Raw genomic sequence first — 27,000 nt, forward strand, 5'->3', positions numbered from 1 at the left:
TTCTATGTAGATTTGTGGGCAGGAATAAAATGAACTTCAATTTGTTATTTTATTATTATTATAATATGTGTATTATTATCTCTGGAAGTGGCTGCACCTGTCTGGAGATATTTATAAACATAATAACAAGCGGTATATATCTACAAGGCAGAGACTCATTTTTTCTGTCAGTATTGCAACAGCATCTCGCTGGTAAAGACATTACGAAATGAGGAGCTTCCAGGTTGGCAGTCAAAGAAGTTTTTTTTTTAATCACAGCTCCTGGTCTAAAAGAGTAAAACCTTTGCAAATAAAAATAGTTAATCAATTTAAGGCTGTTTAAATTAGTTTGAAATTGCATTAGGTCAATGTGTTGCACAGATGCACCTAAATTCTGAACATAATAGGAGGGTTAAGAAAACCAAAACATATGGTAGGCTACTAAACCATTCTACAAATATTTGCTTGTATCAGTAATATCTAATAAAACAAAACTCAGGGTAGCCTACAGTCTGACACGTAAAAACAGAATTTGATTTATATTTTCCCAGGACATTTGGCAGCTTTAACTTAAAATAAACATGACAAGAAAGGTTTGTACTTACCGATTATAAGCCACTTCTCTCACACATTTTAAAGAACATATTCTGTGGTAGATAATCCTTATGCAGCAGTGTCAATATTACGACCTTGGCCAAACCAAACATGCAACGCAGTTGTTTTGATTTTATACATTGCAGACAAAACAATACAAAATAAAATAATAATCATTTGGATATCATTTTTAAATCACAGCTAAGGGGGAGACCTTTCCCATGTCCGTTTGCCACCTTTTGTCCATGTTTAGCATTCTGTGTACTTAACTTCTATAGAAGGCACACAATGTTTACAATCGCGTATCTTATACATTTTTATTGTGGTATACGCATACAGTGTCAGAAAACATACGGAAAGCATTTTAAAAGTTGCTAAATCATGACAAAGCCATTGATGTTTACTGCATATAATTTCAAACTGGCTTCTGTACAAGACGAGACGATAAGGACCATACTTTTCAAGAAATGTCTTTTAAAGTCGTGGGTAGTTGAGATCTGGTTTAGTGTTCCTATACCAACGTACCTCTAATTTTAATTTTAATTGTTGACAATACAGAGCAGACCATTTCTTTTGTAAAAATTACAAAATTACTAATTAACTGACATTCTGACTTCCAACTAGTACCAGCACTAAAAGCTTTACGTAGCCCTTGGAGATCAAATATAATATTTTAGCTCTTATTTCACCATTTATAACTATTAAGTGGAATTTGATCCCCATGGTTCCAAAAATCTATGCAGACAGTAAGGAACACCCATTATAAATGACCTTTGTCACTGTCAAAATGTTTCTTTGTCTGTAGCAGTGGACTGAGAACCTGAGATAGCAACTTGAACTCCTGAAAATGTGTGTGATATTAACATATATATATGATATGACCTGATAAAATCAATGTTTTGATGTCTGCTAGAGTAATTGAAAACCAGTTGGATTTTGTTTTATGTAAAAATGCTATTTCACATTAAAGAGCAGCACGGTTTAAGTTGTCCTTAGTTTTGCCCCAATTTTTGACTGTTTCTTTTTTTGAAAAGGAAAGTTCATTAGAATCAGGATTAGAATAGACATTGACACAATTTATATCTACATTAAACACCAAGTGCTAAGTTCTAAAACACAATGCAGTTTGTCAGTCAAAAATAACTTAATTATGTCTTAGTTTGTTAGGAGATTATGTTAAATAAAATAAGGACCTAAGGTAAGAAAAGCTTTCTAATCATGCAAGTGCTTATTGCATGGTACCAGCAGTTCATAGCTGTTCTGGGAATACAAGCTCCTCATCAAGTAACTGCAGGTAACGTAATATGAAATCATATGTTTACTGCCCTTTGCTGGAATGTTTGCCTTATATGTATTTTGATAGTTTTAAAATGTTGTACAGTTTTAGAAACAGCGTGCCGTATTTTTGGGGACTGTATATCTGCATACTACATAAGGCTATAGCCAGCTATGACGCACCCAAGGCATCTTCCCTTGTTGCTGATAAATGGCAGAGGTATCACGTCTCAAAGATTAACTTTCCAGTGATTTCATTATTAGGATGCTGTTCTTGCTATCCTATATGCTGACTCAACGGCCTCAAGATAGTATCAGTAGTTCTGTCTGACCTTTGCAGCTTTACCAATCCTCAGCGATCCAAGCAGCCTCAGGTTACGCGATTCAATTTTTTAATGATTGTGGTTATAGTCTGGTTTTGGCATAATCTAAAGGTAAATCTAAAAGTGCAATTTGGGAAAGAGAGGCTGTCAGACTTTATATTATTTAATTACTATTTAGTAATTTGAAAAAAAATAGCAAACACAAATTTGGTTTGTTTAAGCTAGCTTTCACAATCGAGTGAACTATTTATATCATATCAAGGCAAACAATGATTTTTTGCTCCCCAGGTTAATGCCTTTTTCTGCCTTGATACATCTCTCTAGTTTTCAGTTGGTGAAAGTGTATTTACAGCCTTAATGATTCCTTGAGCCACTTGCTTCTCCTTCCCAAAATTTACTGGAAAATGACCTAGTGCAGACGGGAGTTCACTTATACATTAAACCATGTTGTACATCAAAACAGGACCAGTAACTGGCCGAGTTAGAAAGAGGGAGGTTGCACAAGACGTAACAAGTCTAGTTGTAGCAAAACGATTTATAAAATCAGATTTGGGGCCTGACACTGGAATTCATGAGAAGGGAACTAAATTAGACAAAATTAGTTAATTTCATCCACAATGGAGCCTTCCGGGTTTCTACCACATAGAGACTGTAATACTGAAGAAAACACAAATAATTTTATAATTCCCATGATGATTTAGGTCAAAATTTTTTCTTTTCAAAGATATGCATTTTTTCTTCTAAATTGATTACTTATCCACATAATTAAAATCCTTGTATTATTGAACAGGAGAAGTAAAAAAATATTCAGTTTGAAAGAGTATCATTGTCACTAAGCCTTGCTTGCACTTCACTTAAAGCAGTTGAATTCTGTTAGTTTCTCAAACAGAATATGTTGCCTAGGGCAGTTTTATTGATTGTTTGATTGTTTTATATATATATATATATATATAAGTTTGTGAGCCCCTTAAGATTTTCACATATTTCACATATTTCAGACCTAAAATGTTATTAGCTCTTAATCTAAGTCCTAATAATAGGTAAAGATAACCCGATTAAACAAACGACACAAAAACATGATACTTTTTCAACATTTATTAATCCACAAATGATTCAACATTCATGTGTGAACCTTTAGATTCAGTAACTGGTGGCACCCCCTTGAGCAGCAATGACTTCAACTAAGAGTTTCCTGTAACTGTTAGTCAGTCTCTCAGATCGGTTTTGAGGAATTTTGGCACATTCCTCCTTACAGAACTGCTTCAACTTGGTGACATTTGAGGGTTTCCTTGCATGGACAGTTTGCTTCAGGTCTTGCCACAACATTTCAATGGGGTTTAAGTCCGGACTTTGAGTAGGTCATTCTAAAATGTAGAATTATTTCTTCTGCAGCCATTCTTTTGTAGATCTGCTTGTATGTTTAGAATCATTGTCTTGCTGGATGACCCACTTTCGGTTCAGCTTCAGCTCACGGACAAATATCCTGACATTTTCCTCTAGAATCTTCTGATATAATGTAGAATTCATGGTTGTGTCAATGGTGGCAAGCCGTCCAGGTCCTGAGTTAGCAAAGCAGCCTCAAACCATCACACTCCCACCACCATGCTTGACAGTTGGGATGAGGTTCTTCTGTTCAAACGCAGTGCTTAGTTTTCGCATTGGTTTCTCATTGAGGCCAAAAAGTTCTACCTCTTGTCTGTCCAGAGAATATTGTTTCAGAAGTCTTGTGAATCATCTATGTGCTCTTTGGCAAACTTCAGACGGGCAGCAATGTTCTTTTTAGAGAGCAGTGGTTTCCTCCTGGTTATCCTTCCATGAACACCATTCTTGTTAACTCTTTTTCTGATAGTTGAATCGTGAAGACTCACATTAGCCAAGACGAGAGTGGCCTGCAGATCCTTCAGTGTTACTCTGGGGTTCTTTGTGACTTCCTTGATGATTTTCTGGTTTGTTCTTGGAGAGATTTTGGTAGGAGGACCGCTCCTTGGTAAAGTGACTGTGGTCTTGAACTTTCTCCATTTGTAGACTATCTGTCTGACAGTAGATTGGTGGAGCCCCAATCCTTAGAAATAGTTTTGTAACCCTTTCTAGAGTGATGAGCATCAATAACTGTTTTTCTGAGGTGCTCAGAGATTTCTTTTGATCGTGGCCTGACGTGTTTCCGCACACCTGTATGGTGAACACCAAAGTTTCTGATCTTTATATAGGGTGGGGCCTCCCAAACTCACCCCTGAAGATCTACCTAATTTAAACACTTAATTCGAATTGTCTAATTCATACATAATTTTGTCTCAAAAGACATAGAATTGGTTAATATAAACCCTATTGGATATTTAAGAAAACTGGTTTTGATTCAAGAAGGCTATAGTGCTAAAACTAATTATCATCGGGGTTTACAAACCAAACCTTTTCTACTATATATATATATATATATATATATATATATATATATATATATATATATATACACACACACACACACACACACACACACACACACAGTTGTAGTCTAAAGTTTACATACTCCAATGGAAATTTTTTTAATTTCTAGAAATTTCTCGAAAACAAAGAATTATAGGAAAAATCTTCTGTGGCAAAAGGTTTGCTTTTGTGGATGAGAATGAAAAAAGTTACAAGAAATAGATGTCTACAACTCCAAAAATAGTTTTGCAAATATATATATAATAGCAATTATCAACCATGTATACATTGCTTGATGACTCTTGTAGAGAAGTTAGTCGCACACTCAAAAATCTCTTATTATACATCAGATTCCTCTCACTTTTTGTTGAAAAAACAAAACAAAAACAAACACAACGCATTTTAAGACATAGTGTGTCTTCATCTGATGTTGCAGCGATTATCAATTTAAAAAAAAACAGCTTTATCATATATAATATACACCAATCTATCTCATAATTAAACCATTAATTGGATAATAGCCATAGACATTATTTAAAGTTACAGCTGTAAATATGAACTGGAGAGGAGGGACATAGTGGAAAGTTATTGCTCCGAAGGAAGACTATTGTTGCCAAAATGGGGCTATAATGCTCGAAGCCGCACCCTCGAGGTAACATTAATCTTCCCGAGGTTTTAACCAATCACAGGCCATAATTTCCAAACACCGACTCATATACAGGTGCGCTCAACTTATAACATATCCTATTAGAAAGTAGTTCCATTTATAACATATTGAGGAGGATTTCATCTTGAAGCTAGCCACAGCACTTTGGCTGAAACATTTCAATCTGAAAAGTGCAAAGCAGCAGCTCAGCCTTGGACGCGTGGGTGTCCGACAACTAACAAAAACATATTTTGATATCCAAAAGGATGAAAACGTACTAGAATTTAGCTGCCTCGCATATAAAGAGTTAACAAAGTAACTTCAAGATCAGGCTTCAGTCTCCATCACAGTTGCTTTCCTTACTTCCTTAGTGTAATTTGCCCATTATCACAGTTTGTGCTCAGCCCTCTAATTTCTAGTGAGATGGCACTTTCAATGCAGAAATTCACAATAATTTAATTGTGTTTTAATTATTAGAATTTTTTTTCTTCCCACAAATGACAGGTAGCCGTGTTATAAGCGGTATAAACTACTTCGGGCCATGCGGTTCCGATGATATATTTTGTAGTCCCTATTAAATATATTTATATTATGAACTATACTGCCTTTGGTTTTCTTCTTTGACTGTTTTGGTTATCTTCTCTCATATAGAATATATATATATATATATAGATATATATATATATAACCCTACTCCTATAGTTTAATAATATCTTTGAAAATTTGGGATATGCTATTTTATAATAAGACTGTTAAAAACCACGGTGTTTGCTGTTTTTGAATTCTCTCTCTCTCTCTGTATATATATATATATATATATATATATATATATATATATATATATATATATATATATCTTATATATATATTATATCTAATAGATATATATATAGCAGGGAGATTATAAATTTGTGTCGTCCCTCATTGGGGAGTGGGCCTAATATCCTCCCTGCCTAAAATCATGAGTTAACTTATTATTGTAAATTAGAGCAAGGTGCAGGGTATTAAAGGAGAACAATCAGTCTACTCAGGGCTGCTGTGTAGACAGCCAGATTGAAAGTGTGCTCAATCGTAATACAAAAGGTAGTGTGTGAAGCCTTTTTTTTGGTTTTAGGACAGGTAAACGGCTTAGCCATCCTGCAAGGTAGTCAGGGACCTGCCTAAACGTGTAGTTAGAGCTCCGAGGGAGCTAGGTGTTTGTTTTTGTTTTGTTTATTTTTTGTATTAAATCTGCACAAGCGCTAAAACATCAAGTTCTTGTGTCCTGGGTCTGATTTATAGGGAGTAAACGAACGACCGTCTGATTTCCGGACACAACGAACGACCCTGATATGGCCTATATATCTATATATATATATATATATATATATATATATATATATATATATATATATATATATATATATATATATATAGACACACACACACACACACAGTGAAAGATTTCACTATTTTCGAGTGTCGATAGCCATTTTAAGCAGATCCAGACACAAAGAATTGAAGTTTAGATAAATCATTTGTATTAGTTGCAGGTGATACTCATTAATTCTATGAGCCAGGTGAACCTCATCCTGGCTCTCTCCTGGGGTATTCTGGGTGGTGTAGTCCCTCAGCCCCTCCTGGACTACATTTTCCTCTAATACGTGTATGTGTGGTGTATAAAATGTGAAACAGCCATGTAAAATATCTTTATGCAGATGAAAATTATGTAAAAATAAGATCAGCTTTACTGTTTAATAATTCTTGTATCATACAAAGTACCATATGTGATGTCATATAATACAAACTGGAGCACATATCAGCTTTGTATTGTATTGTATGGCACCCTTTACATAAAAACAAAAAAATGTTGCACTGTGGAGCGATCGATCAGAGCTAATAAAGTTCATGCCATGCCCAGATGTCTTTCAGTGTTGTGGTGGTAGCTATTTATGAAGTTTGGCATGGTCTGTGCTCTGCTGCTGCTGTTCAGAAATCTGGTTGAAGAAAGTATTTCTGATAAACATTCATGAGTAACAGATGCTGCACTGACCATTTAAACCAAAAAAACTCAAAATAATTAAGTCCCAACTACAGATGTTAAGAAGCATGCAAGTTAATTTGTGCCTTCATGGGATTGTCAAACTGTTTCAGTGATTACTTTCGCATGTGATGAAGCCTTTTCCCTACATTAATTTAACATCTACAACATTTAAAATAGTGACAACATATTATTTTCCATGGAAATTAACTGAACTACAGGGGTCTTCTTTTAATACTCTCAAATGTTCAACAAAAAAAGCTAGGCCAGTGAAAATGTCAGTGCTGTGATAAGAGCTTATAGGGACTGTTTTGTGGGGAAGGTGGTCTGTAAAGCAAGCATATGGAAAGTAGACTACAATACAGAACATTGTGCATTTTTTTATTAAATAGGTTGGAGACACAGATTTGAGACCTGCTTCTTCTATGTTTTACTGTTTAGGCAAAAAATAAGCAGGGCGGATTTTATTACAAAGTACTGTATGTTGTGTGTGTGTGTGTGTGTGTGTGTGTGTGTGTGTGTGTATATATATATTCTCCAGCAAAAAAAAAACAAAAAAAACATGACTGGTTTCAGTACACTAGTGTTAAACAGAATCAGGCTCAAAAAAACATACTTGAAGCTAGATTTTATAGATGTTTTTCAGGTTATTTATCTCTGACAGATTTGACAACCAAGGTCTTCAAACTACAAGCGACACATTTTAATGTTTCCTGATCCTGGTCTGATTAAATGCTTATTTACTCATCAGTGCACAGAAGATACATATCATCGATAACTACTGAACTCTAAATAGTGCTACATTCAGAAATACTCAAAAGAAACTTCAATGTTATTACAGTAAAGCAGTATCCAGCAGGAAGTTTACACAGCAATAGAGGTAAGCTCTTCTGTATGTCCTGCAACGTTACTGTAGATTCCTACCAAAAATTGTCTGTTGACAGGGATTTAGATTCAAGTATTCACCGAAAGAGAAAGGCAGAATCCAGAGCAGTATTGCGACTGCTTTACTTGCAAAGAAACAAAAGAACGGTAACTTCCATGTTCAAGAAGTCCACTGAAAACCATGAAGCACGAAACACATTAAATTTTGAACTGACAGAGTTCCCTCTTGAAAAACTGGACAACCAAAAGTTACATAAATTCTTCAGACCTATGGTAGCAAATGGTGGAGTGATTCCTTCATCAGCCCAGCTGGGACAAGAATACTTACGGAAAGTTGCCAAGAATCACAAGCAGGAGATTATGGAATTGGTAAAACAGTCTGGTTGCTTGTCGGTGGTCACTGACGAATCAACTGATGCCCAAGATCAGTATGGGTTACACATTGTATTTGTTTTGCAAGACCTAAATGGTGAACATGCATCTGACATACTAGAACTGAAAGCTGTCCTTACAGATCCACTTTACCTACAGGCTGTTAATTACAACAACGTTTCACAAGCTACTGTAAGTGCTTGAATAACTTGACATTGATTTTGATGTCAGTGCATTTATCTCTATATTTGATGTTTAAAAATAAAATAAAATAAAATAGTTCCGTGCACATTCCTCAAAATACAATACTTTACCCTTGACACTGCTGTGAATTTTAAAGTGATTTTCACAGGACCTTAACTATAAGCAGCTCTGACAAGTAAACAGTTATTTATTTAATAAAGTTTTTTTTTTTTTTCTTTCCTCTAATTATGTTTGTGATCCTTTGTGAACATTTTTGGGACTATTTTCCTAAAACTTTTCTCAGTTCAAGGTGAATGTAGATTTTAAAGTGTTGCACTGGCCCTTCAATATCACGAATTGGGCAGGCAAAATTAATAGGCTACAGTGGCCACTCCTTGACAGGTGCTTGGTGAGAATACTGGCTAACTTTCTAGTAATTAGCCAATATCAGCTGTCGATTTTCTGGGTGTTAAAAGTCAGTTGGCTGGTGGTGGGATCGGCCAACATTCGCTGACCTTCAATTCTCAACAGCTGTTGTGTGTAGTTGCTATGGACAGGGAACATAATTGGAAATACAGTATTTCAGAAAACTCATAGTGTTACAGTTTTAAATCCTTATTTTCAGAGACAGAATCCCTTGAAGGGCAGAGCTGAATTTTAAACTGCAGTGCATTATTATTCTATGCACGTTAATATATCTAATACAGAAACTGCTCCTGTACCACTGGATTCTTAATTTGTTTTTTGAAAAATATAATTATGAACTATGTGTATGGGTGCTACATAGTTGTAGCTTAATTAAGTATAATTGGAGGGGGCTAGGTGAGTTCCATGAGAATGTAATCCAGAGCTTGTGTCCAGTTTGTTTAATTTTTAGGGCACATTTTTATTTAGGGAAGCTACGATGAAGCTAACACTCTGGAGTATTTGCTGCCATTCATTTACAGGTATTGAAGGTTTCCGACCATTCTGCTTGTGCTCAAATTAAACTACCTGATGAAGTGACCCTCAGCAAGATAACAGCAGCTGTTAAGATGACACTGTTGTCCATATTGGCTGCATGTTTGCAGAAGAACATCATAAGAAGTTCCTGCTATCTGTAGTGATCGCCTGAACTCCAACAAGCCTTTATGATATGTTTGTGAAAGTATTGGCCTGTACTCGACTGCCAATGTCTTTATTGGGTTTGGAACAATGCCATGCAAGACTATTGGTCATAGATACCAGCAGCTGTGTACCATACATATTGCACATACAATCCATGCAGTGTTAAACCAACTATTCTGAGTGCCCATAAAGGACCACCCACATATTAAATCTTATTGTAATTGTTTGTGCAAACAGACATTTAGCCTAAAGAAAAGCTAGGAGCTAGAAAGCCTTTCTTCTTTTCCGATAATCTGTATGAGAATAAGTATAGTATTCTTGTTGGGTTAGATCATTAGCTTGTGGGGGATGGAAGATTTGCATATAGGAAAATGAAAACAATTTAACAAATATAGCATGCACCAGCTTTGACTGGAAAGATGTGTCCAATTCTCCTTGTTATGATTAGTGGGGGTTCTTAAAAAGCTTTTTAGTATTTAGTTTTCTTTCAGTACAAAATCATGTTGCAGATATGTTGCAAACAGTCAGTGAGAAGGGTATATTTAATCCACACACAAAACACCTGTTAACCATCAAGGTGGTGCTTTTTATGTTAGAGATTGCCATTTTCTTTGCATTTCTAACCCTAATCCTAAACAAAGGGCAGGTTTGGGGTAACAAAAAACAACTTGCAAGGAAGGTAATTGCAACCAGCATCTATTTTATAATTTTAAACAGGAGTCAGATAAACTATGTCAGTGGTTTTCGAGATAATGCATTTATAGTAATTTAACTTTCCATGTATATTATCTATAGATACGCTTCTCCATATTAAAAAAAAAATAAAAATAACTTGCATTAATGTCTGGGTTATCCATTTATTGATAAGGGACACACTATAAACTAGTGATTTATATCTGCTGTTCTAAATCCAAGTTTAAACCTTATAAGCTTATGGATAGAGCCATTGTTTAATTGAGCTAAACCCTAAAATCAAAACACAGTATGATGTATGGAATCTCCATCATCATTGAAATTTTAGCTCTGGATCTTTAATCAGTCCTAAGAATAATATCTTGAACTTGCAGTGCAAGCTGCCCGCTAATATGGCTGGACTGGATAACATTATAATTTACTCCCTGATTCCAGCTGCTAGTTTCTGACAGATGTGACTACAAAGGCCATAGAGCTAACTCCATAAAGACCCTAAGGCTGTGAAGAAAATGACTGGGTAATTTCTCAGTGTCTGCATTGTGTCCATCATTTGCTGGACAGTGACCAGGCATAGGGTGTGTTCATTTATTCTCACAGCTTTTGCAATGTTTTCTTCTTTTTAGTGAAGCAATGAATATGTATTTTGTGCCACGGTCTATTCTAAATGTTGAGTCATTTTCAAATTAACACCTAAAGTCAGTGAAGAAATGCTGTGCTGAAGTTTCTTTATTGATTTCCTGTCTCCATTATGTTGTATGTTGATGGATTGGACATTACGGTATTCCTGGAGGTTTATTTTCTGACAGGCTAACCTGTTTTTTGCAATTACATCAGATTCTTTTTCAGCTCTGTCACTGCTGCTGACATTGTTTTTTTTTTAAATTTATTTTGCATACCTAGGTGTTTCACATATTTAAAGAGTTTAGTAAATCTATAAGTACAAGAAAATAGTAAAACAGCTTTGTTCTGAAATGTGAATTATTGATCGTATAGTACACGATTCTCCTTAACAGTATCGGAATTGCAAAGATGATGTCAGGACTAAGCTAAGACTAATAACCCATAATATAAAAGGTATTTGATGAAGAACGGACACTTTTTCTGAATAACAATTCAGAGAGCAAAACTGTGTCTCTAAGATATAAAAACACTGTAAATTAGGCAGAGATTGATGTGCACTGTCCATTTAACAATAGTGTTTTAAAGCAACTTGCTCAAGGCTTTGCTCACACAAGAAGGCATTTATCAAACTTTGGCAGGCAAGATAAAGCGAAAAGACAAAAATAAAAATTGAATGCAAATGTTTTATTGAAACTGGAGAATACTTGCATTGATCTAGACTGTGTTTATTATTGTATATTATTACGAGACGAACAATGTTGTTCCCTAAATGCTGGTGGGCAGGAAAATTGTGTAGAATATGAGCACAACCTTAATGTATGTGGGTGGTGTGTAGGATTATGTACCTGAAATATGAATGCTGTTTAGGCTGTAGGAAGTAATCCAGACATATACAATGGCAGGACATTTACAGTGTTAAAAATGGCAGAATGTGTTGAGGCTGGTGGAGTTGGCAATAAGCTCCTTTGAAAGAAGTCATCTCTAAGGACCTGTTGTAGATAAAGCCCCCTGCCCTGTAAACTTTTGTAAAAGTTTTGCTTGTTCACACTGACATGACAATGACCCTGGAACACCATTGCAAATACATACTGTAGCTCATAACATAATATAAACACAGTTGTACAGTCTGTACACTACCATGATGTACTGTAGCAGAGTGTGCACCTGAAATTTAATAATTAGTAGCTGAAGACGGAGGAAAGCCTTATAGAAGTTAATGGAATGTAGCAACAAGCCTGGAAGCAGTAATGCTTCCACAGTATACATAGCTCCGTCAGCACTTCCATAGAGTATAATGAATGCAAGAGCATTTCCACAGCTGTTATTTCTTGTAAACCATTTTTGACAGGTGTCACATTTCAGTTACAGTTTGTGAAATATTGTGACACAATATGCAGACAAGAGGCTCAACTTTTTATTGAATACAAAGTAGGTTTTGAGGTTAATAACACTAGTTTGGGAACTTACAAAAAAACAAACAAAAAAACATAAACAATCCCTGCATAATATTTTTTTGTACTAAATGGCCACATAATTCATTGTTACAACCCAGAAACAGCAATAATATTGAAGTTGTTTCCTTCTTTCTATAGATGTACTGTAATTAGGACATCATTGGTGTCTTTCATTTGTTATATGTATTATACATAAAGATTCAGTACTGTAGAAGTTTCTGATGATTAAATACATTTACTGGAACACATTATAGAAATAGCCAAGGCATGCTTTCCCAAGAGTGTCATGTTTCATTGAACTTTGGGTCCTGCACATTATAGTGTGTCCCTGCATGCACTTTTGTTTACTGTAAAGGCAATTCATTCATCTATATCCAAACCGAAAGGCGACTCTATTGCACATTTAATGGCAGCAAAATTAATTTCCTTTCAGTTGATAGATATACTGTTGGAATTATGACTAGTACACTACCAAGATATCCTTGTAGAACAACCATAAAGCAGTATTTATGTGAACACTCAAATGAACCCATTGAAAGTAAACTATTTCTGAGCCAACATACTAATAGTACAGTTGACAAACTCAATGTTTGAATTTAGCCTTGTATTTTATTGATTGTGATTTAATTGTATTGGAGTTACATATCCCTGAAGGCTAAAGTGAAGATTAACAATCTTCAGTATTTTCTGTTTGGTTATTTACAACCTTACAGAAGATCACCTTTACATTAATTTAGTGATAGATGCATTGCATAGTGTAAACCATTACTGCTTGCTGCTGGTGTCACCCGCACAAGGGAGCTCAGATCATTGTTCCCTGATTTGTTGCCTACACAGTCTTGGTTAGGCCTGTCTTATTACTCAATGCCATCTCACATAGTTACAGTACAGCCCACATTACCAACAATATGTGAATTGAACTCCAGATAGACAGAGAGTTTGGGCGGGGGAGACGATATATAGTCTCCTGATCCTTTGAGGGAAGTCTGGTTCGGCAGATACCTTAGAGGAATGGGTGTCCTGCGTGTGTGTAGGCCAGCATAACTCGGAATACGACACCAAGTCATGTGTGACTTACTGAGGAATAGTAAAGTATCATACTGGACTCCCAACAACCTGGTGTGTCTGTGTTCTGTGACCCGACTCGGACCTGCTGCCGAGCCTCCAGATCCAGAGTCCTGCTCTGGTAAGAATTCATCACAAGTTGCTTTAACAATTTCCACTATCTTATTAGAAATTTACTGTTTAGTACTGACCTGTACATTTTACTTTGTCCCCAGCATTTTTCAAAAGCAGCGTTGTATGTCTCTTGTAAGCATGTCATAATTAGCTTCCAGCATAACAGTATGTTAGCAAACATTCATAGTTAACTAAAGTTTGAAAGAAGAATGGTTAATCAAAGTGCAAACATACACATACTGCAGAAAATGCAGTGACTCCTTTTGACACGTGAAACAGTGCAGTTAATACAAGGACGCCAATGTTGCAGATTCCAGATACATATAATATTGTCTGTATGAATATGCCAACTGCGTTTAGAGAAATATGACTTGTTTAACATTAGTTACAGTAATACATGGAAGGTCTCTCATTAAATGTATACCACTACTGTATTCAGAGTCTATTGGTTTTACTTAGAACACTGGTGAAATAATTAGCTTGACAGCAAACATTGTGGGAACATGTTATCAATCACAACGACTATGATTTCCCAGTGTTATGTCCGTATGACCAGTCTTCATGGAGACTTTGTCATGTATTTAGTGATGTCATTGCTGATGTCATATGCGATGTCAAACAACCACATTTGACACATAATGTAGTGGTGAAAACACAACTTGAGACACTAAATAGCACAGAAAGAGACACACACAAAGTGTGTAAAGCCAGATTTATTGACGCCAAGTCAAATGTGAAAAATGTTAATCCCTGCCCCTGAGGCTGGACAGGTGGGGACAGCAAATGACTGTCCCTCAGACTGGAGAGGTGGGGACAGCAACGAATATACTTGAGGATGGAGAGGTGGGGACTAATTTGAACAGCAGTGCTGAGGGCAGTTATTCTTCATGTTGTATGGCTCTGTCCATTCTCTCTAGAAAGATCATGTAAGAATCCTGCAGGTTTTTAGGCAGTCTGATGTGTCGTGTGCATTGTGTATGATTACATTCAAACCATTGCTCATCTTTTCACACCCAGGCAATATAGTGACCATGGCTAATGGTTTTCCCTTTGTGGAACACAATTGCCAGAGTTTAAAATGTTTTCCTATCCATTACAATGCTGTCATGCTAGACAAGTGCTGTAATTGACAAGTGCTGTATTCATTGCAATATCATATCATTTTAATAAACAATATGGGGGATAATTAAGTCTGTGTTTGAATTTTATAATGGCACTATATAAATTGGTGATATGTAGAATATGCTATAATACAACAAATATAATAAATATATTATAAAATATATATATAAATAATATATATATATATATATATATATATATATATATATATATATATATATATATATATACCATATATATATAATATATATATACCCAATATATTATGCACTGTGTAATGTACTAGAAGTGCAATATCATATAATTTTAATAAACTAATAAACAATATGGGGGATAATTAATTCCGTGTTTGAATTTTAAAATGGTGCTATATAAATCTGGCGATACAGACCAGTAAGTTTATTTTCTGACATTCCACATAAGTAATTTTTGGTAGGAATAACCATATCTGTCTCATTCATGTCTTTACAAAATCATTTTCATTTTTTGAATATTCTTTTAAAAACTGTAAACAGGAGCATGTTATCATTTATGTCTTGTCAACCAACAATTTGTTATTGTTCAACGTGGTTAAATGTGGACGTACCTCTGAAAAAAGAAATCTGTACTGTAACAGTGTCGCTGCTTGCAATTGCTGTACTAGCTACATTATTATTATTATTATTATTATTATTATTATTATTATTATTATTATTATTATTATTATTCATTATTTCGTCTGACTGACTCACTATTTAAATAAAACTAATAATAATAATTTAAAAAATAAACTTGGTCGAGGTGCACAGTGCTGCCACTGTCTTATTGTAGTAGCTGACTTCTTCTTTTACACTATAAAAAGCCACGTTAAGTGTTCTAATGTAATATATGAATTTGGAAAAATCAATATTTACTTATTGATGTGCCACTTGTAATGGGAGTAATCACACGTCTGCATTGTATATGTGTGAAACCTCATTGAAACTAATTTTGACAGCTACTGATAAACAAGGTTAATGTGAAATGTATGTTTAATTTGATCAGAAAAAATGAAAAAAGGTGAATGAGGCCATTCATGTCAAATGCTTTCTCATTTTAAAATGCACTGAGTGGATGTGGTATTAAACATTTTCTAGAAATGTAGAATTTTGTTGAATGTCAGGCATGGCATATTAAAAACACACACAATAAAGCTTTAAATGGCCACAGCATGTATTGTTAACAATGTTTCAGAAAGGAGACATCCACAGAAGACAAGGCAGAGGCAGTGGAGGAGCAAACAAAGAAATGACAAGGAGGCATAGATGAGAGGGCTATTTAAAGAAACAGCTTGATTAGGTATATGATTAGTGGGTGGATTTTCCTTTCAGTAGCACAACATAGTTTTCAATTAAAGCAATTACTCTACAAACTACTGCTCCACTTACTGATTATCAGCTTTAATTGAAGAATGCACTTGTCTAGCCCTTGGGAAGTATTCTATAATGCTAGATGTATGCAGAACCTAGAAAAAATATTACATTGCATGCCGACACATGAATAGGCTTAACAGGATACAGATGGCAATGTGCCTGGGTTATCAAAGTGTGCTGGAATAGGATTCTTTATGAGGCTTTATATAGTACTAAATGCTGCATAATGTATATTAAGAAGCAGGCAAGAACATGTTCCTTTACCATTGACACAGAAAATGCAGTGTGCTGGTGGCTAGAAAAAGTATCAGTGCAAAAGTTTGTAAGGGGCTATCATCAGTAGGGCTGCTTTATGTTACAAGCCAAGGTTATGAAAATAGCCAACTCAGAGAAGTTTTTTTCTATAAGTAATTATTACTATATTATTTTAGAGCTTGTGCGGGGATAGCCTAATTAGATTAATTAAACTTTCTGTTGCATTTAACATTGCCTTTCCACTTTGTATTCAGAACCTGTTGTATCAGAAAAAGGGAATCTGTTAATGAGCAGCTCTTTCAAACCAAAAAATGCACTTCTCAGATTCTTCTTTGATTGCTGTATACCAAGAGCAATAAATATTTGAAGCCATGTTTGGAATTTACTGCATCTGCGTTCTAGTAACCACAATAAATACTCTAATAACTAACACATGTGTATTTTGTTGTACACATTGGAAAACCACACTTCATCGAAAAGGAACTTTTTTATTTTCAAAGCACCAAAATAAGTCTGTAGTCCTTTACAAATACAACCAATGCTATGATGAAAAACTCCTTAGGCTCAAGGCATTTTTTTTTCTAATACAGGTGGTACACAATGTAGTTTTTGTCCACACTTAGCTGCAAATTCAAGAATGTCTCCAAAAGAACTTGATCACCCTACTGAGAGTTTACCAGGGTAAATGTTCTGTCTTTTTGCAGTTTCCCTTGGTTTTCACATGCCTATGTGTTAATGCTTTACTATGTTGTTCTATGCAATGTTATATAAGCTTTCACTTTCATTTACTACATTATGCTATTCTTCTATCATGACTAGAGTCCTGAGTTTTTCAGTTGTTTTTCACCCTGTAATTTAGTCCTCTGGCCACACGATGTCGATATAGCCTCCACAGTAAGCCACATAATGAGCAATCATTAAACAATCATCCCAACATTAACCATTTGAATTGCTCATCCTATTACTACAAAATATGTAATAGCAAATGAATAAACAGATTGCTGTAGATGGCTACTGACATTTATTTAACCCTTACAACCCATGTGAATACGTATGACAGGATTTTAAAAATACTTTTTTTTCAGTATTATTTCAGAGGACTCATAAGTATAAATACATTATTTATAGGTTTTAATTTACCAGTATACTTTAACACAAATCATTGTTTAAAAAAAAAAAAAAAAAAAAAAAACATTTTCTTGATATCCAGATTTCACCCGGCACAAATATGTAATTGTGTTTGTTTTATTGGTTTTGTTTTGTTCTGGTTGATCATAAAGAGCCCATAAGTGTTGCTTATGTTCGCATGAAAGACAACAAAAATCCATTCTCAGTTCTTGTGCATTGTATTTTGCGGTTAAACTTAAGCATCATCAATTGATTAAATCGGTCTTCTTTATGGATTGGCATTACTCTGTGAAAATGTGTCCACATGAAGAAACACTTCTTTCAGCATCCACAGAATTGGTAAGAACTGACAAATATCTTTCAGCCTTTCTTGCTAAATTAGGAAATAGTTATTCTGTATTTGTCCATTTCCTTTTGCATATAGCTGATATCCCTCCATTTCTGAATCTAACAGGAGGGTTTCTATATCCAAACTACAAACGTGTTGTGGGTAAAAAATTCTTACTGCCTTCAAAAACTTATGAACTGGTTGAATAAAACATGTTTATGTTCTGCATTGATCAGGGTTGTAGTAGCTTGTCAATTTTTCATAAACTTTGGAAAGTTTTAACACCCTGTTTGTTTATACTGACATCTGTGCAACTCTTGTGCCAGTGCTCGTATGTATTTATTAATTCTGCATCTTTATTATACATTTGTGAACTCGAACATTTCAAATCACTGCTGTGTGCAATCTCTCAAAGAAATGTTTTTTTTTTTTTTTTTTTTTTTTTAATTTTGTTGATTTCTAAAACAACCATTGTCATAATTGTCCCTTATAATTAGGGGGTGTTTTGTAATGATCCAGAATGTGCTGATTCCTTTCTTTAGATTAGTTTAGCTGGAGTGGCTGGAGTGGACATTTGGAGGTTAGTCCTGTTTTAATTCTCCTATGCATTTTGCAGGGTCTTAATCGTGACACCATAAAAAATGGATGAGATGACACTGTGTATATTTTAAGTAGCTTCAAAACCCAGAGTGGTTGATAAAGACAGATTTGCAGATTTATTATATTTAAAAAAAGAAAAAGAAAAAGAAATAAATGATATAATTAGTGCCATGTAGCTCTTTCTCTGTTATGTCTTCCTCCCTCTGAGAAATGATAATAAGTGTAATCTGTAATGTTGCATTGAGCACTGGTAAACTTCAATAATATTGAGTTTGGCTGATAGTATTTGTGCAATACCTGCCAAAAAATAAGCAATGCTTTTGTGGTACAGCACATCTCTTCAATAGGGATTAATAAAGTTACTATTCAGACGTGCAAGTACTTTTATTATGATGTGACAGGGTCTTCCTCGGGTCACACATGTGGGTAGCCGCTGTTCAAGCATACAGAGAGACAGAGGTGGTGTTGAAACGCCGGCACAGGCGCGCAGGATTTATTAACAAAAACAGAAAATGAAAGTAAAATAAAGGCGGTCATGTGACGTTACCAGCGATGGTAACGCACAGAGGACAAATACAGCAAACTGTACAAAAAGTGCAAAATAAAACACAATACCCCAAACTATAACTCAAAAGGTGCCTTGAAAACGGCAGGCCTTGCAGCAGCAGGATGCAGCGGAATCCCACCCTGACACCACGTGTGGAAGGGGTGTGGGTAATTCACTGACTAGAAGACAGACAGGTGTAATTGAAAACACCACACAGGTGCCCAGTTTTATTTTTGACAGTTCTTACTTTTTCCGGCAGAGGGCACTGTTGACCGTGGGCTGCCTATCAACGATGATAGACAGCACCACGGAAATACCATAGCTGGTACGCGAACAGCAAGTGCACTCGCAGGTGCTCAAAGAAATAATAATGAAAACAGAAGGCGAAAAGAACAATGGAAAATAAAACAGTAATAAAACTACAAATAAAAGGTGCTGCACTCGGCAGCGTTATCCCTGTCGCCGCTACCCACACGACCCGAATCACCGTCCTACTCTGTAGGCTAACTAGCCTGCTCTTTTACAATATGCCGGGGTCTGCCCAAGGGTTCCCCGCTCTCTCTGTCTCGCTGTGAAACTCTCTTTGTTTCGCCTGATTCCCTGTCCTGGATCAGAGCTTCCGCACTCTCGGTGCGTCTAAGTGGGCAGAGCTGAGGAGACAGCAGAGCGTTACTTTATAGGACCAACAATCACCCAAGACTCGCCTCTCAGCCATTCAGAGAGGGGGAAAGTCCACACACCCACTTTCCCACCTCCCCGTGTCACTGCCATGACTCACAGGCGGTTGTTGGGCGATTGCCGCCCTCTTCCTGCAGCCCATGAACACGCCAGCAGAGTCAGCACAGATCTCTCCCTGCTACATATGACAACAACATATTAGACATTGTTGCAATCTATTTATGTGGTGCTGTGGTTATATTTTATTAAACAACCCTGTGAAAGTGTATTTCAGTACAATTTATCAAGGTAACTTAGCAAATCAGTAAAGTGTAGTAAAAGCACCATGAAAGCACAATGAATCACAAGCAAGTCAAGTAAGTGGAGCAGAACGGTTGTTTTAAAATACTTCATATTATATAAACATGATACAGTTGTTGTGGGGGTCTATTTGATGTAATTAATTCAGCAAAATTAATTAACAAATAACCTTTTAACTGAATTGGGGCCAAGTCAAGATGACATCAGCACAGCAGGTGAAAAATGGTCAGAATGGATCAAGTTGCCGCATACATTGCTTTTACCAGCATACCTCTAAATACCCTTGTTTTGACCTTATTTGTTACATGTTCCAAAAGCTCAGCATAGTAAATTCCATCAACACTATCAGAATCATCCTCAAAACTGTCAATTCTTTCAAAAGATCAAACAGCATTAGAGCAGCAAAAAAAGACCCAGGTGCTTCGACAAAAGCAATACAAATAAAATAAAAAAGAAATGATAAGCTCTAGGAAATGTTTTAAATTTCTTTATTACTGTGCTCGTGTTGACGTGGATTGTAACATTATTGTGGGGTCCGTTAATGCTTCTTGGCTTCTTTGACATAGTTTTGTATGCTCTCATTGTTCATATGCACCTGTGCTACTGTAGCTTGAGGGGCACAACGTGAGAAAACTAAACTACAATTGGCATTCTGGTTGCTGTGGATGAATAATTTGTTTCTGCCTATTTCTCTTGTGCTATAAAAGAATGAGTTTGCTCATAAAAAGTTTATCTTTTCTTGGGCTACTTTGTTTGGATTTAATTACATCAGTCTTAAAACAGCAAATGCAATGTTTGTTTTTGATTAGCAATATTGACCTACCTAAAATGTAAATCAAGCAACAGAGGGATACAGTTTCTTCACCTAGAGATTATTATGTTCTTATTTTAATTGTGTTGTTAGCTGTTGTCAGCATTTCCATATAAAATGTGCATACTTTGCCTCCTTGTTTGAGGGTACATACCATTTAAGTTTTAGAAAGTTAATGATTACCATTGGCTTCTTGGTAGGAGACATAGTAATATGTAAGAAAGCACAATGTTAATACTGTACCGAAACAGTACCAATGCTCTTCTTTGTGATCAAAGTTGTTCAGCTAGAAAATTGGGTCAAGGAAAAGTCATGTTTGATGTAATTAGCTAAAGAGATCAACTTGTGCAGTTTAATGTAACATGGATAAGCCAGAACGGCGGGGGGGGGGTGTGTGTCTCTAAGTCTATCTTTAACCTAAAATATACCAACAGCAGGATGTGATATTAATGATAAATGGGAAACTAGCTTAAACATAGATAAAACAACCCTTAGAAACCGAGCCATTTCAGACACATAGTTCACCTTTACTTTACAGAGCTACTTTTGTTATCTGATGTGTGTGCGATATGAGAAAAAGGGTTCTTTTTTTCCTTGTTTGGGGGAAAAAAAAAAACTTCCCTTTGATCCCGTTGAACCTTTGTAGTAACTATACTGTTTGTATGTATTAACATGGTTTTGGATGGTAATGGTCTAAAGCCATCTTAATACCGGACGGAGGGGGATCAGATTTCCTTTGCTTGAGGAGTCAGACCAAACTCAGCAATAATGAGCTCCCCATCCATTGCCACTTCCACCTAAAGATACACAAATTCCTGGTTCCCACTTGTTATTTCCAAAGCAAATGGAGTAAGCGATCGAAAAAAAAGAACAAAGAACAATACATTTCCAAATTCGCGCTTCACCCTACAGCCAGTATCAATATAGTGTATCATTTTGCACTATTAATAGACTATTTGCACTATAACATCTATTAATAGCCAGTTGGTAGGTTGTCTGGATTTCGGGGGAACAATATGTTATAACAATCTGCAATTTTTGCATATTTCATTCCTCCACCGTTATGAAGGTGCTTATAATACAAGTTGTAAAAATCATGGAAACAAACATAGATCAGAACATCCATAAAAGAAGCATATAAAACAATGTGTATGCTACAAGTTCGTGTACATAAATATTCTGATTAATGTACACATGAATAATCTGTTATAAATTAATTTGTAGAAAAAAAGTTTTTTAGGCAAGATTTCATAGAATCTATAAAATCCCCCATCCCACATGGTCTGTAATCTGTTAAAATATGTATTTCTTACTAATTGACTGACCGTTAACAATGGGTTTTGATATATTTAAAACTGTGATTGCAGTTTTGTCTGTGTAATTATTCAATTTTAATGAGGATGCCATTGTCCTTAAATTAATTACTTGCCAGATTTTCTTTGAAACCCTGCTTGATAGAGTCATATGCTTTTGTTTAATTACCACAGTGTGTAAAGGGATGTTTTCATTGCATTAAAACCACATGTACTCCATATACAGCACATGAGTAAAATTATTGTACATGGCGGTACCTAAAATGCATTTTTACAGTAATCAATATGTAAGAAATTAGCAGCATTTTTGCTCAAGTGCAATTCCAATGTAATTAAAAAACATGTTGGCATTACGGGAGCAGCTGCCTCTGTGGTAATGACGGATTGTGTGCCAGTAGTTTCTCACTCAAGCATTTCAAACTGGGTAGGGAATACTACAGAACAACAAAACAGTGAAACGGATTAAACAGAAATTCATTGTTTTTTGGAACTTGCTGAACAAGATTAAAAGGAACTAACCAGCTTTGTCAGGGAAAATAAACCACCAACACATGCTTTGCTGAAGCCACTATATTATGACCCTGTTTATATAACTTTACATTTTAAGTGTTTTTGTTCCTGTAAAGGGGGGGTGTTTGCAATATATAACAATAACATTATTGTCTGGTTGATTGTCAAATTGAGTGTTTTATTTCACAATTTATCCAATGATAATATTCCACATGCAGGAATGTGCTTTGGGGAAGGGAAATGTCTTCAAGCGAGTGTAGTCAATATGATGTCACTGGGCTCGCACTACAGTTCAGGGGCTATGCGTGTTCATACGGGGCCAAAGCCAGCTTAGGTCTATGCTTAAGTGTAAATGGGGTGGCTCAAATAATAAGAATGCTTTAATCTGATCGTCTCTAAGCCAGCTCAGGCCCGAGTTGTAATTGTAAATACAGTATTAGTCAACTAGTCACTAACTGTTGCTGTAATAGCACTTTAAAAAGCTCTACCTCTATTGTTGTTAGAACTGTAAACTTTTTCAGGAGTTTTTTGCTTGTCTGTTTGCTGTGAAATTCTGAAGAGACTACTGTGGATGACAGTGATTTATTTATCCCAAAAAATGGTAATACCATCAAAGTTAGTCCATAGAATAAGCCCATTGTGCAGCATCCCCCAGCCGTTTTGGGATTGCAGATACCTATCAGAATACAAGAATGAACACTACTACCCTAAGGCCTGTTCTTTTTATTCTTCAGAGACGCGTCATAGAAGCTTTAGTACTCTTGGTTGGTACTTGATATGTTGACTAAATGTCTGAATTGTTAACATTGAAGTCATTTGCAAACATATTTCTTCAACTATAAGTTGACCTAAGTTAAAATCTAGGGATTCTTTTTTAGTGGTGAGTTGGTTGAGGGAGGTTCCTGTACAGACCTTTTTTGGGGGATCTGTGAAACCAGCCAAAAGACAGAGTTTCAATCATCTCTTCATGGTAACAGTGTCTGAGATAAGACATTCCTAACAATCCCTTGCTTTTATACAATGACTTGCCATTTGAATGAATGGCTTAAAAGGGAAATCTCTTTGCAGCTTATAAAGATTGATTCTGAAGTACAACATATCTCTTCCAATCGCAAGTAAAATATCTTTTGTATAAAGTATGTGTGCTTGCCTTTACTTGTTATAGCTATCAACATCTAACTGTTGTTCTGCAGGTACCCAGTATGTAGTGTCATTGAATGCTCATGTTTCATGCAAAATTGAGTACAAATCTATGTGTTTTGCTAAGTTCATTTCTCAGATTTGTCTGGTGATAGGTACTGTTTTTAGATATGGATAAATTATTCACGTATTTACAGGTGAACTGCACTACAATGTCATTTTACTGGAGGATTCTGGGAAGTATAAGCAATCGTCTCCTACTCATGGCATGGCTCGCTAAGAGCTGCATATACATTTACACAAACTGCAAATGTAAAGGGTGTACCAAGACAGAAAAACTATACATCGTTAAACGTGGGGGGCAGACTTCAGGAAAGAAAAAATTATTGCCTTTAAATTACAAGTCAGGGTTGACAGTGTGGATATAAAGGAAATGTATCCAAATAAATGGTTTGAATTGGCAGTAAAGGTCTGTGCTGCACAGTTACAGTTAATGACATTATACACTTCGGGAAAGGGCAGCACTGTACAAGACTTATGCTGGTGCAGATTCTAGAAAAAAATTAAGCTTTATTTTAAACCTGAATATAAATTTAGGATCAGACACAGTCCTAAAATATATCCAGTTTTACTGAGATTATATATTATATATATATATATATATATATATATATATATATATATATATATATATATATATATATATATATATATAAAATGAGCCAGACTGCTTATGCCCCTGCTATGAAGCTAGTTGTACAGAATCAATGATCTGATCTTTGATCAACCATGTGGTCTAATCAACCGAATGCACCTGTAGTCTAGTGATGAATTAAGTGTGGTGTATTATGCACACAGCTTCTGCTGCTAAAACGGCTACGAGATTTAGCTTTCAAAAAAAGGACCAGCGGACTGAGGCAAATGAAAGTTACAGAATTATTCATGTCACCAAAACCTTTGATGGTGCAATGTGTGCTTTAAATCGTTGTAGTTAAGCAAATTAAAACAGTCACTTCATTCTTGATTTTTCTTCTATTTCTTCAGTAAGGGCTGGAGATCCTCTCTATGTTATTGAGCAGCTAAGAATTTGTATTCATTTCAATTGCATGTTATTACAATGATCAAAGTACAGAAACATTTTACTGATTTTTTGAAGTTCAATGATTTCTAAAGTTCTGTAATATGTCAAAGTTGTACTGAATTGTATTCTTTGATTTTCAAAGTTTGGTATATGGTATGTTTAATTACAGTATGTCATTACCTTAACTGTAGGTGTTAAAGTTTGACTGAGTTGCATTAATTTAATGATTTGTAAAGCTTTATCATTTTGTATGCTTCATGTGATAGAATAGGTTACTAGCTATATATCATCAGTAGGTACTTGTGTACTAAGTACTTGTGTATATTAACTTTATTTTATACATTATTAAAGGTACAGTAATTGTTATTAATACCTGTTCGATTATTCATACAACTCAATTATGCGTCCCAATTAGTTTGTATAATTGACTCACTGTTGTATCATATTTTTAACACATGCCAACAGAACATATTGTACTGTCTCAGGTGAGAAGTGAAACCTTTATTACAACACATTCAGATCAATAGAGCACATCTAACAAAAGACATCTCTAATTAATTTGGCAAATAAACTACATGGTGGAGTGTGGCGGAGTACACCCCATCCCTGTGCGGATTTGGTATTTGTTGTATTATGATTGAACACTTTGCAGACCTATGTCGTACCAGGTCCGACATTACAATTATTCCTGTCCAGTCCAACATCAGACCCTGTCTGACATCATCAAAAATACATCAAGCACAGGTCTGTAGTCGTTTTTTCTCTGGAAAAAGCAGAGAAAACCTTTAAATGGCCGAGTGAGACCGTTCGAGAGAAGCCAAAAAAAAAAAAAAGTTCAGAGCAATAGTCCATTCACCGCAGACATAACACAGACATAAACAAACAAGGTAGCTGCTTCTGCATCCAGCGCTCAAAGAGATGTATATATAGTACCAGTCAAAAGTTTGAGTACACTTGCTGGAAAGTAGTTTTTTTTTTATAATTGACAATGTTTTACGTCATATACATTTCTGTAAATACTTGAAAATGGGAACACATGTTACAATATACAAAACAAAACATAAGGAGTATCAAAGCAATGTTCATGAAAACTGAAAATTGTCTCTATATCTTGGATTCCTCAAAATAGCCACCCTTTGCCTTAATGACAGCCTCACAAACACGAGGCTTTCGGATAACAAGTTTCAGCAGGAAATCACCCAACACATCTTCCCAGATCTTCTCCAGCAATTCCCAGAGATGTAGGTCACTTGTGGGTAGCTTTGCTTTGACTCTTCTGTCCAGTTCGTCCCATACAAGTTCTATGAGATTGAGGTCTGGAGACTGGGCAGGCCAGGCCATTAGATTGAGTTGTCCTTCACTTTCCTTCTTCACCAGATAGTTCTTGCACAACTTTGAGGTGTGTTTCGGATTATTATCTTGCTGAGGAATGAAGGACTGCCCAGCTAGCCGTAATCCTGATGGAATGGCATGCCTCTGAAGTATGCTATGATAGCCATGTTGGTTGAGCTTGCCATGGACTTGGTAAAGATCACCAACTGTGTCACCAGCAAAACAACCCCAGACCATGACACTGCCTCCTCCGTGCTTGACAGTGGGAACCACACATGCAGTATTCATGCGCTCACACTATCTTAAAAATACTCGGCAGTTGTACCCAAATATTTCAAATTTTGACTCGTCGGTCTGTAAGACCGACTTCCACTCCTCAAACATCCAGTTTCTGTGTTTTTTGGCCCAGGCAAGTCTCTTTCTCTTATTCTGCACACTTAACAATGGTTTCTTTTCAGCAATTCTTCCAGTTAGGCCAGCTTCACGCAATCTCCTCTGAACAGTTGATGTTGAAACATCTGTACTTCTAGTAGCATTTAGCTGAGCTTGTATTTCAGGGGCAGTTAATCACCGGTTTCGCAGACTTGTGACTCAAATGAACTTGTTCTCTGATTCTGAGGTCACCCTTGGCCTGTCTGACCTTGTTTGGTCCTCATGAGTGCCAGTTTCTTCAAATCGTTTAATGGTCTTGGCCACAGCAGTTACAGACACT

The 27,000-nt window shown here is 35.8% G+C and overlaps 1 protein-coding gene across 2 annotated transcripts in view; it reads left to right on the forward strand.

Annotated features, from left to right (window-relative positions):
* LOC121322941 (platelet-derived growth factor C-like) overlaps window positions 1-27,000 on the forward strand; it is a 96,370-nt gene that overhangs the window by 17,796 nt on the left and 51,574 nt on the right. The gene's annotated exons all lie outside the window — the stretch shown is intronic.

The sequence above is a fragment of the Polyodon spathula genome, chromosome 1 (genome assembly GCF_017654505.1).
Source record: "Polyodon spathula isolate WHYD16114869_AA chromosome 1, ASM1765450v1, whole genome shotgun sequence".
In the NCBI taxonomy this organism is placed as follows: Eukaryota; Metazoa; Chordata; class Actinopteri; order Acipenseriformes; family Polyodontidae; genus Polyodon; species Polyodon spathula.